The sequence below is a fragment of the Dipodomys merriami genome, unplaced genomic scaffold (assembly GCF_024711535.1).
Source record: "Dipodomys merriami isolate MVZ:Mamm:240054 unplaced genomic scaffold, mDipMer1.0.p SCAF_4, whole genome shotgun sequence".
Lineage (NCBI taxonomy): Eukaryota > Metazoa > Chordata > Mammalia > Rodentia > Heteromyidae > Dipodomys > Dipodomys merriami.
Genome location: NW_027205603.1, coordinates 70,682,645 through 70,696,018, shown reverse-complemented (window position 1 = coordinate 70,696,018; position 13,374 = coordinate 70,682,645).

Sequence of the window (13,374 nt, the reverse complement as noted above, 5' to 3'; positions counted from 1 at the left end):
AACACATTGCCTAATGGACTGAGAAAAGCCTTCACTCTCTTTTCCTTAAAGAGCTCCATCACCCAAAATGGACTGCTTGGGAAGCTAAGTAGAAGCCCTTATCCTCTGATTCTGAGCTACTTCTGAATCTCAAGAGGCATAGTCATTTTTTTTTATTGTATAAGTCATAAAGTTCTCATAAGCCAGGCAAAATGGTTCTTGACTGTAATTAAGATACTAGGAAAGGATAGATTAAAGAGATCAATGTTTGAGGCTAGCCTAGGCTAAAAGGTAAGGAAATCCTACTCAATGAGGCTGGATTGGTGGCACACACCTGTGATTCCATTTACATGAAAGGAAGAAGATTACAGTCCAACAGCAGCCTCCAGTATATATATAATATATAATATATATATATATATTAGACTTTGTATAAAACTAACTTAAAGTAAAATGGCTAAGAAGCATGGCTCAAGGAGCAGAATGCTTATCTATCAAGCCAAGACCCTGACTTCAAACTTAGGTATTGACCAAAATAATCAAGCAATAAATAGTCTCAATGAAAAAACTGGTGGGTTTTATTCTCACCTGGAATACTATTTTGACAAATTAGTAGAAATCACTTTGTCACCTGCATGTTTTTTTTTTTATTTTAGACATGTTTGTTGTTTGGAAGGAAGATATAGGAAGTATTATTATATAGGTTCATGAAGGGTTATGTGTCTTTTCCAAATCTAATTTACTATGTTTACTATACTGTACTATGTTTGCTATGGATACTGAATAAAAAGCAGTAGTTGAATGGTTAATTGAAATTATTAGGTGACTTAATATTGTCTTTACTCTGTTCAATTAAGTAGATTTTTTCATAGTAATATTTCCATTATTGAAATTATAGTGTAAATAAACAAGCAAAAGAATGCAGAGATTTATTCAAAAGACATGTCATAACACTTTTTTATACTTTTTTAAATTTATAGCTTCATTCAATAGATTCCTGTGGGCTTTAGTCTGTTTATTTTCTTCTTGGTTTTAATTAGAAAACCCTACTGGAATTGTGGATAGCTTTATAAACTAGAGAAATGGTTATGCTTTAATTTAATTATGTTTGATGTTCGTGAATTTTTTATTTAATAAAATTTCAGTGATGTTATGATGTCAGTTGAAATATTTTTTAAGAATGGAGGAACTCAAACCAAATATTTACTTAAAGTCATTTTGAATGTTGCAAAAGTATGTGCTTATGAGAAAGTTGAATTTTCTCTAAGGGAAAAAGCCATCCAATTCTATGTTTTTACTGCCTATCAGCTTGAGATTGGGGCCTTGTGAAACTCCAAGTAAACAAAATAAATATTCAGAAAAACATTCTTTTGTTTGTGGTGGTAAGGGAACCAAGAGAGAAGAGAGAGGAATTAGAATAGATGAGCTCTCCCTTAAGGTTTTCTAGAAGATCCTACTAAGGGTTCTCTTTAAGCTTTCCAAACAGAGGCATCTGCATCACCCTATCTGTTCATCCTCTGTTTCCTATTGGTAATCTCTTTCACCATCAGTAAACATTATCAGTGGAAAGTGCATGGTCCTTGGTGACTAGTAGCCACACAAAAGTTTCAGCACAAACTTTGTTCCTAAGTAGTTCTTCTCATCCTGAAGTTATTAACTCAAAACGCTATCCTTGCCAATGGCTTAATAGATGACAGATTACATCCCATATTTTGCTTCCTCCATGAGGAGGAAGTGCAATGGTGGTGCTAAGCACAAACATTCATAAACATCCCTTCTTGATCTCTGATATTTTTGTCCTGCTTATCAGAGTTGGTTGTCCACTTCTACCTAGTTCCACATAGCCTGGTTAGCTCTGCTCCTGGTCAGCCCTTACTCTCAGCACTGTAAACTCATGATTTCATTATAGAAAAGCACTCTTTGATACCAACATTTCACATTTTGTTTCACTGACTTGCACTAAATGTAAAATGCCTGGATCCTGAACCTTTACAATCAATCTTATTGCCCCAACCTCTTATTTTATAGCTGATTATAATGAAATCCAGAGATGTTAACAGTTCAAAGTTACTTAACTTAATGGCAGGCATGCTACTACTGCTGATCTTGTATCACACATGCCTCTCTCTGTGTTAAAATTATTCTTACAATAATAAGCTATGTTTTAGTTTACATATAAAAATGATAGAACTCGGGATGGGAAGGTGGCTCAGTGGTAGAGCTCTTGCCTTGCATGCATGAGGCCCTGGGTTCAATTCCTCAGCACCACATAAGCAGAAAAAAAAAGCCAGAAGTAGCGCTGTGGCTCAAGTGGTAGAGCGCTAGCCTTGAGCTGAAGAGCTGAGGGACAGCACCCAGGCCCAGAGTTCAGGCCCCACGACCGGAAAAAAATTTTTTAAATGGTAGAATTAAATATGATAGTAATATGATTAAATTAATTCATTTATTGAGCCCATGTATTTTTTAGTTGATTATGTATTTGTCAACAATTTTTCTAAATATTAGTAAATCAGCCAAATCCAGCAGAAAGGAATATTCTAGCATTCCTGGACTTGGCATTTGGGTGGTGGAAGACAGATTCTAAGCTGATCCTTAAGCAAAATATATAATGGTTGTTATGGTGCTGAAAATCCAAGTAGGGAAAGAGAAGAGAAGATGCAGTAAGCTGTGTTTTTGTGTGTGGCTGAGTGAACGGGGAAGGAATCCTGTCTTTCAAAATGGAGAAAGTGCTTGTGCTGGAACTGAACCAAAGAAACAGAGACCTTCTTGATTTGATTTAGGCTTAATGAAGAAAGCTTATCAAATATAATACTTCCAAAGATTTTTTTCTCTCCCTCCTGATATGAGCAATGATAAAGGTAGTTTTGCCTTGGTTGCCAGCTTCACTGCTCTTATTTATCTTCATTCATTTATCAGAGTCATGATTCACTCATTGAAAAAGCGATGACTAGCTAAATTAATTAAAATCTAGAATTCATGTTTCTTCACTTTTAAGAACTGAGATTATCACTTGGAAACAAAGCATGTATAATCATTATATGTAAGAGAAAAACGAGGAAATAGGAAGGACCTACAGCTGCCAGAGCTTCAGATTAAATGTTCACAGAAAGACAACAGCTTGCAGTTTTTTACAGAGAAAAGCTGGGGGAAAATCAATGTTGGAGATTCAGAAAATGGCCGAATAAGTACTATTTACTCTATTTTTCTACCCATTCTCTCTGTATCTGTCTCTGCCTCTGCCTCTTATCTGTCTCTGTCTCTGTCTCTGTCTCTGCCTCTGCCTCCATCAGTCTCTGTCTCTGTCTCTCTGTCTCTGTCTCTCTGTCTGTCTTTTGTCTCTGTCTCTCTGTCTCTCTCTCTACCATAGTTTCAGAGTTGAAAATATGCTAGTATAGATGAAATCGTTAGACTGCTCTTTCTCCACAGTAACATTATCAGGTCAGAAAGGCAAGGAACAAGCAGAAAAAGGAGACCAAGCAAGAACAACTTGGAATATGAATACAAAATGAAGAGAAAATTGTACCTTGGAATACAATTGGAGAAAATACTTAAAAAGGTACAATTAGTTGTTTATCAAATGTCTTTCTTTTTCTTCTTTCTCTATGTTTTTATTTATTTTTACTTATTTTTATTTTACTTTTGTTCATTTGGTATGAGACCAAGTTTCATTATGTAGCTCAATTTGGCCCCAAACTCAGCCTCCAGAGTAGCTAGGATTACCAAATATTTCTGGTAGGCTAAGTAACATGAGCCCAGAAATGACGGTATGAGTGAAATCTATTAAGTCTGTAAGAGGCTCATTATACACACTGTTGCAATAACGAAAAAGACAAGAATCCAAAATATGTTCCAAAAATAAAATTATTGCTACTAAAATCAATCAATTAATTAGTGTGTAATTTGTAACTTTTTGGGTTTTCTTTTCTTCATTATTGACATAGTACATTTCCTTAGCACCCAAACAGATTTAAATAAAATGTTATAGGGTAGTTGTTCTACATAAATGCTGGAAAATATTTAATGTTAAATCAGCAGGTAGGTCAGACTTCAAGAATCTTGAAGCATGTTTTAGTGAGAAATAGCATCTAGGAAAATGGTATTCTATTTGCTAGTCTTGTATATGTATATACATGCACACATATATAATATACAGATATAACAAATATAATATTCACACATATGCATATTTAAATGCATATTATATGTATGTTTTTCATGTATGTTACATTTATATATATTATATGCTTATATACATATTACATGTATATTACATTTATATATATTATATGCTTATATACATATTACATGTATATATGCATACATTCATGTACTCTATGTTTATTATATGCATATTATATATAATATTGTATAATAATATATAAACATTGTACACTCATAAGATAATAAAAGTAAAATCAGTTATGATTACCTTTAAAATCATGTGTGTGTATAACCTAAAAATATACAACTACATAATTGAGTAGCAAAGAAGAAATAATGAGGAAGTTACCATGTTTTTCAAGTTGGATGACAATGAAAACACTTCATAACAAAATATGGGGCAAAGTTTAAATATAGCTTAGAAAAAATATAGAGAGGTAAAAACAAATCTATTTAAAATAAGCACGATTTAAGAAAATAACAGATTTAAACATCCAACTGCAATTTTCAAATGATATTATAAAAACCCAGAAAAAAAGAATACAAAAACAAAGATAAAGTCAGACATCATTACATCAAGAGTATTTCTAATAAAGATAGTTAATAAACTGAAATCATAATGTCTTACATAGATGAATAAAACAGGAAAGATTTTTGGAAAAGTTTCTTTGTAAAACATACAGAAAAATCACTAGCAATAAATTATAAATGCAATAGAGATTTTAAAACAATAGAATATTATTAAAACTATCTGCCAAGCTATTTGAAAAAGTGAGCTTAAATGAATACATTTCTGGAAAAATTTATGATGCCAAAATAAACCAAAAAGAAATATAATATTTGAATAGATGAATCACAATTAAAGAACTGGATATGCAAACCCAGGATTCCTGCTCCAAAAATGACCAAATCCTGGTCCCACATGGTTTTGCAGTTGAGTGCTACCAAACAGTCAAGAACAGATAATCCCCTACTTATACAAGCTGTTCCAGAAAAAAAAGAAGGAAATTTCCCAACTCCTTTTATGAAGCTTAAGATACATAGAATCCAAAATCAGATGAACAATAGAAGGAAAGAAAATTATGAATATGTTTAATTTAAAAATATTTTAAATATTTATGTGATCCTGTTTTTTAATCCATTTGTTTCTTTTTTAATTAGTTTTTTATTGTGAAAATACTGTACAGAGGGGTTACAGTTACATGAGCAAGGTAATGAGTACATTTCTTATCAAGCACTGTTGCCTCCTCCTTTGTTTCCCCTACCATCCCTTCCCTCTCACTTCCACAACTATACTCCCCACCCCTGTCTAAATTGTAAAGTTCATTTTTCAACATAGTGTCTTGTATATCTCATTGTTACAATAGGTCAACCTGTATCCCTATTTAAATGTTTTGTTTTTTCCATTTCCCTCCCCAAATTATACCAATATCAAATACAGTGAAAACAGGGGTTATACCATGGGGGAGGAACATACAAAGCAACAAAAAAAAATTACATGATACCTTATAAATATGTTAGAAACAATAGCAAGAAAGAAAAAAACCACTTGTGTCTCTATCTTGGGGTTCATTTCTCTTAGCTTCATTTTATCTGGTTATATGTACATAGCTTTTGACTTTTGCTACTTGTCCCAGACATATAGTAGTTATTCTAAATAAGGGAAACCATGGGACCTATGTTTCCTTGGGCCTGGCTTACTTCCCTTAATATAATTTTCCTACAGTATCTAATATAGTGTAGTCAAACATCCAAGATAACTCAACATCAGAAAACTTAATGTAATTCACAGCATTAATAATCTAAAAGAATTCACCTAATCACCTTAATAAAGAAAACTGTCTTTGATAAAAGTTAATGCATAAGGCTGGGAATGTAGCTTAGTGGTCAAGTGCTTGCCTAGCATACAGGAAGCCCTGGGTTCAATTCCTCAGTACCACATACACAGAAAAAGCCAGAAGGGGTGCTGTGCCTCAGTGGTAGAGTGCTAGCCTTGAGCAAAAGAAGCTCAGGGACAGTGCCCAAGGCCCTGAGTTCAAGCCTCAGGACTGGCCAAAAAAAAAAGTTAATGCATATGACTAAATCCTCAGAAAACTGAATGGAAAGAACTTTCTTGATTTGTAAGACCTATCTATACATGTTTTGTTTTATTTATGCCTGCCCCAGGACTTGAACTCAGGGCCTGGGTGCTGTCCCTGAGCTCTCTACCATTTGAGCCACAACTCCACTTCCAGCCAAAAATATGATTAATTGCAGATTAGAGTCTCATAGACTTCCCTGCCCAGGCTGGCTTCAAACCATGATCTGATTCTCAGATCTCAGACTCCTGAATAGCTAGGATTATACAAGTGAGCCAAAAATGCATGGCTAGAACTGTCTGTTTAAAACTTTCAGTTAACTAATCCAAATCCTGAACCAACTAGAAATAAGAATTGTAAACAAAAAGAATTTCCATGATCTATGTTACTGTTCAATATAATTTTAAATACCCTAAGGCAGTAAGAAAGATAAACAAGGGCTATCATCATTTTAAGAGTAGGTATAGAACATCATATCCAAATTATGTGATAACTTACAGATTAAAAAAATAAAAGAGATGAAAAAAACACACAAGCCAGCTACAGTGGCTTACATCTGTAATCCTGTGTATTCTGGAGGCAGAGATTGGAAGAAACACAATTGGAGGCCATCCTGGACAAAAAGTTCACAAGATCCCATTTCAATCAATAATTAACTGGATGGTGGAATTCAGAAAGGGTAAATAAGAGGTCCAAACCAGCCCAGGCATAAATGCAAGGAGGACCTATTCAAAATATAACAAAAACCAAGAGAGCTGGTGGCGTGGCTTAAGTGACAGCATCTGCCTAGCAATACAAGGCCCTGAGTTCAGTCTTCAATACTGCCCTCCCCCCCAAATGAAACGGAAATGAAAGTTACTAGAATTAATGAAAGAAATGATCAAAGTAATAAACATGCTACCCTATGACAAAAATTAGCAACTATAAATTGAAGCTAATCTTATGAATGAAGGATAAGACATTTGTGATAAAAGTGTTCATGCACTCGTGTGTGTGTGTGTGTGTGTGTGTGTGTGTGTGTGTGTGTGTGTGTGTGTGTGTATACACATGGTGTTGTATTTGGGGGTTTGATTGTTTTGCAATACTGAGATTCAAACTCAGTCCTTCATGTTTGCTACTTAAGCCATGCCCCTAGCTCTTTTACTTTAGTTATTTTATTCATTTTATTTATTTATTTTATTTACTCATTTTATTCTTTGCCTAGGTTAGGTCTTGGTTAGGCTTCCCACATATCTGAGATGACAATCACGATGCTTAGTTCTTTATTGTTTTGGGGGGTTCAGGTCATGGGACCTGAACTCTGGGTCTGGACGCTGTCCCTCAGCTCTTCAGCTCAAGGCTAGCGCTCTACCATTTGAGCCACAGAGCCACTTTCAGCTTTTTCTTTTTGCTTATGGTGCTGAGGAATTGAACCCAGGGCCTCATGCATGCAAGGCAAGCACTCTACCACTGAGCCACCTTCCCAGCCCCTTAGCTCTTTATTGTTTGAGATGGGATCTTGCAAACTTTTTATCCTGACTAACTGCTCAATCTCAGCTTCCAGAATAGCGTTACAGATATGAGCCACCAAGCCTGTCTTCAAACATTTTTAACTACCATAAAAGACTTGGATAAACATAATAAACTATCTTTAACTTCAATACAGTATCCATTTTTAAAGTATACATAGTTTCTAGGAAAATTCACAAACACATCCATGCTCAGACAAAATCGAATTTCCAAATTGCTATGATTCATTCCTCACCTGCCAGATGGCCAAAACAAATTAGATTCATAGCAACAATGAAAATAAACAAATAAGAAATTGTGGAATTGCTCTAAACTTGATTCCAATGGAGTAAAATAATGAACCAAAAGCAAATATATGGATCTTACCTTTATCTGGAAGAAAAAGTAGAAATTAAACTTTTTACCTCTGTATTGTATGAAACATCTGTAAAAATATGTTAACCTGTTTCTACAAATCCTTATTATGAGATTTATTGGAAAAACGAAACACGTTTTTTGATGATGACATTCAATGCAATGCTGCTTTCATGGTTGTAGTGAAGATTACGAACTTCTGAATTCAGAAGATGGTTAATAAACAGGACAATAAAGTCAAGGACTCAAAGCTCAAACCAAGATATCTAGAGGAAGACTAATGCAGTGTCCTCCAGAGAATAGAAATAGGTGATTGAAGAAGAGATGAGGTGACTGAATGTAAGATCTTGGTTTATCTGGACTCCCACTTAGCCCTGGGGCAGAAGGGAAAGATAGAATAAAGCATGTCTGAAAGCCTGGCTGATAGTGAGTTGCAAAGAGAAGAGACCTTAAAGCCTCACATGAACAAAAGTAACTTTTTAAGTATTTATCATTCAGTGAAGTTTTGTCAGCTCTATGCAGAATGTAGACATGAATTTCTACACATCTAGATATAGGTCCTTATCTTTAGTTCTAAATCATCAGAGCTGACAGACGTTTTGCCTCCTGTCAGAATTAATATTCAGAAAGGGTCTTAACATTTACCTAACATGCCCTAAAAACTTCCAGAATGTTGAGCTTCAATATATGTCAAAAATTCTCTTTTATTTTTGACAGTTCTTAACTTCTCACCTGATTATTCTCCTTCCAGGTGTCAGGTTCTGATGTAGATCAAGCATGCTCTGTCAATTCTTTATTTCTTTCTGTTATGTCATATAATTATTATTGGTTCTTAGTACATAAATGTGTTTCTTAAGGAAGGTAGTAAGCAGAAGAAATAAAGAAACTAAAGGTACAAACATGCAGATGTCAATGAGATTCTAGGAAATTTAGAAAGTTTAGATTTATATGTTGAATCAGTCACCACCTGCCAGATAAAAATGACTGGAAACATTTGATTACATTACAGGACTGTAAGAAAAAGAGTGATTCATGAAGAGATTATTTTTGTAGTTTTGTGGTTTACAAACTTGATTTTTCTGTTTTGAATGAGCCAGTATAGGTATAAGGTGGCCATCTAGAATTGTGGAGAAGGATCTGGATTTTGAAACCATACTGCCTGAGTTAAATCTCTGTTTAAGGACCTTCAAGTTATCCAACCTCTCTGTCTGAGCCCAAGTTTTGTCACCTGTAAAATAAGGATAAAAGTGTGCATGTGATTGCTATGGGATTGAGTCAAGAATTTTCAACTACAGCAGTGCTTGGAGGAGAGGGAGGAGAAAAGGGAGAGGTGAAAGGAGAAGAAGAGGAAAAGAAAAAAAGAAAGGGGAGAGGGAAGAGGAGAGGGAGAGCAAGAAGAAGAGGGAGAATATTCTCATTCTGAGAAGAAGTCATATAAAATGAACGTAAAGTGCCTAATGGAGCTATCCACAGATTATCTCAAGAATCTTAAAGTCATAACAAACCTATAAGGTAAGAAGTACCTAACACTGCCCTCTCTTTACACCCCCCTCCTTTTACACCCCCCAATACCCCTCTTCAACTGTTAACTCGGCTACTAGAGCTTTCTTACCATATGGAGTGGTCTTTTCTGCCTGAGGATATTTTTGAGACCCTCTCAACAAGATTTATCCGTGAGCAAGTGACATGTGTAATGCTATATTGACTAGGCAATTATTCAAGTTTGAGAAATCATGAGGATTTTAAAATTTCAGTCATTAGCAGCTCCGTTCAGTGGAATCTGCACACATCTTACTGATGTTTTCCCAGAAGGGTGTTTCCACAGCCTATGGAAGCTCCCTTTAATCTTCTCCACTCCCAAAAAGAAAATCTGGCACACTGAATAAGCTTATTTCTCTACCTTGAGCTTTAGGCTTGTAATAGGAGCTCATGACAGCTCAGCAATTCGATGCCATCCTGAGAAACTGTTTTCAAGCCATCAAAAGTGACAATTTTCCAATGGAAGGATATTATAAGATCTTTTTCTGACCTTTCCGAGAGATGCAATCATTTCTTCAAAATCAACAGACCTGAACAAAGCCATGAAACTTTCTTGTCTGTATGGTGTTCACCCAATGGTACCCTTGTGAGACTAAAGAATTGATATGTCTCCTTAGAAGCTGCACAATGAAAAACAAATCATCTGTGTTTATTTCAAGGACCAGTTCCAAAGCCAAGCCTTGACTTAGAGACTCCAGAACTCTCCTCTCCTTAACTCCAAACATATATACAAACACTCAGATGGAAACATTAAGGTTATTTAAGGTACAACTTGGTCTAGTAGATGCTGTGGATCTCAAGTACCCATGAATTTTAAAAAGAGCTCACAAAACACTGCAGAGAAAAGATCCTAAATTGTAAGATAACCTCCCAACCTAGTTGTTTTCTAAGTTCTGTTTTATCCCAGTGGCTCTTCAAGCCACAGCACTGTGCAGTGTGTTTACCACTGCCATCCCTAGTGAGGAGACAAAGCAGCCCAGCAATGAAATTCTGTGCTCAGGATCACAGAGCAAGAAGCTGCAGTCTAGTACCTTCACCCTTCACCACTCTCTCTTCACCCGCCCTGTACCTCATCAGATTCGATGGCATCGTGGACACTAAAATACAATCAATTGCTTTTTAAACAGCAACAAATTTCAGTATAGATCTCAAGTCACATATGTCCAGCCCTTCCTTTTATTTTTTGGTAGATAATAAATGATGCAAGTATTCCTCAAGCTATCACCATTCTTAGTTGCCATTTTGCTCATGAATAAAATGAGAAGATTGGCTGAGAAAAGTCCTAAAGACTTTCTAGAATTAACCCATTTCATGTTTTTTTTTTCTTCTCAATGAATACAGTCCTTTCCTACTGTGGAAGTTTTTTTCAACAGCAAACTTTGCCTGGTTATAAAATCAAATAAAACAGTTACTCAGTCTTTACTCCTACCCTTAGGAAATTGCCTCCAAATTGCTTGGTTTAGTTTACTACATGATTTGTGGAATGTTTCCAACTATTGATTCTTTGGGGGTAATAAGAGTCTCCTTAGAATGCAAACATTCTGAGAATAATAAGAAGATTGTCAATTATTCATACTTAAGTGTAAATTTGTTTATCCCACATGCAGTCCTCTTGAAATCCACTGAAAAATTTTCTACAATGAAAGTAAGGGGGCATAAGTAGGAGAAAGACACTATGAAGAAATGTGAGGAAAACAGGAGACATCATGAGATTTTATATATCCAGAGAACAATTAGAAATACCAGTCCAAGCCGGGCGCTAGTGGTTCATGCCTGTAATCCTAGCTACTCAGGAGGCTGAGATTTGAGCATTGCCATTCAAAGCCAGCCCAGGCAGGAAAGTCCATGAGACTCTTTTTTTAAAAAAAATAAGTTTTTTATTGTGAAAATACTGTACAGAGGGGTTACAGTTACATGAGCAGGGTAATGAGTACATTTCTTATCAAGCATTGTTGCCTCCTCCTTTGTTTTTCCCCTACCATCTTCCCTACCACCTCCACAACCACACTCACCCCCCACCCGACTAAACTGTAAAGTTTGTTTTTCAACATAGTGTCTTGTACATCTCATTGTTACAATGAGTCAACCTGTATCCCTATTTAAATGTTTTGTTTTTTCTCTTTCCCTCCCCAAATTATACCAACATCAAATACAGTGAAAACAGGGGTTATACCTTGGGGGAGGAACATACAAAGCAGCAAAAAAAATCACATGATACCTTATAAATATGTTAGACACAATAGCAAGAAAGAAAAAAACCACTTGTGTCCCTATCTTGGGGTTCATTTCACTTCATCTTATCTGGTCATATGTACATAGCTTTTGACCTTTTCTACTTGTCCCACACATACTAGTTATTATCTCCAATTCACCACCAGAAAAAAACAGAAATGGTGCTATGGTTCAAGTGGTAGAGTGCTCTCCTTGAGCTGAAGGACTGAGAGACAGCGCCCAGGCCCAGAATTCAAGCCCCATGACCAACAGAAGGAAGAAAGAAAGGAAAGAAAGAAAGAAAGAAAGAAAGAAAGAAAGAAAGAAAGAAAGAAAGAAAGAAAGAAAGAAAGAAAGAAAGAAAGAAAGGAAGGAAGGAAGGAAGAAAGAAAGAAAGAAAGAAAGAAAGAAAGAAAGAAAGAAAGAAAGAAAGAAAGAAAGAAAGAAAGGAAGGAAGGAAGGAAGAAAGGAAGGAAGGAAGGAAGGAAGGAAGGAAAGAAGGAAGGAAGGAAGGAAGGAAGGAAGGAAGGAAGAAAGGAAGGAAGGAAGAAAGGAAGGAAAGAAAGAAGAGAGAGAGAAAGAGAGAGAGAAAAAGAATGAAAGAAAGAAAGAAAGAAAGAAAGAAAGAAAGAAAGAAAGAAAGAAAGAAAGAAAGAAAGAAAGAAGGAAAGAAGGAAGGAAGGAAGGAAGGAAGGAAGGAAGGAAGGAAGGAAGGAAGGAAGGAAGGAAGGAAGACTAGTCAACTAGAACTGGAGTGAAGAAGATGCCAGGAGACAAAATAAAAGATGACACGAGATGGAAATGCAAAGATAAGTAAATTTCATCCCCATTCTGTTTATCCAGCCCTCTCTTCACAGAGACTTTTCATGAGATGGAGGCCTTGCTTCTCAGGAGTCAGCACTATAAGTTACAGTCTACAAATTAGGGCTCAATTCTACTTTGTTTATTTGTTTGTTTGTTTCCTGTCCAATTAACAGGGAATCCTCTGCACTTATAAGAATCAGGTCACACTGTTCCAAAGTGTTGAGGATCCTATTTTCTTTGTTTAATGACAAGGTGAATTAAACTGGAATCAAACGACCACAAACCTAGCATATATGTAAGGAAGCACTACTATATCTTTGCTTTTATAATTTTATAATGCTAGTTTAACATGCATTTCACATGAAGTATTCTGTGAAGAGTCTTTCAAATGGCTGTGCATTTGAGGTAGAGTTTTAATTAGTTCTGTGTGGGTATATGTATGTGACAGAGAAAGACAAATTAACAGACACACAAAGGGGCAGAGATTACAACGTTTTGGGGTATGTTTGGGCAATATGTCTATCCCTGTAAAGAAATTTCAGGAAATAAGATGGAGTAAGTAAGCTTTCTCACTCTGTTAAAATCTTTGCACACCCTTCCAAATCCCACATAAATGGTAACAGTCTAATTCTGTCCCTTTCCCCTCCTTTGGTTACTAGGAAGTGACATGCAATGTCAACTTATTACAGTGTTCCTGGAGAGAATGTGCAGAGGTGTGTTTGTCAGCATACCACTCCAC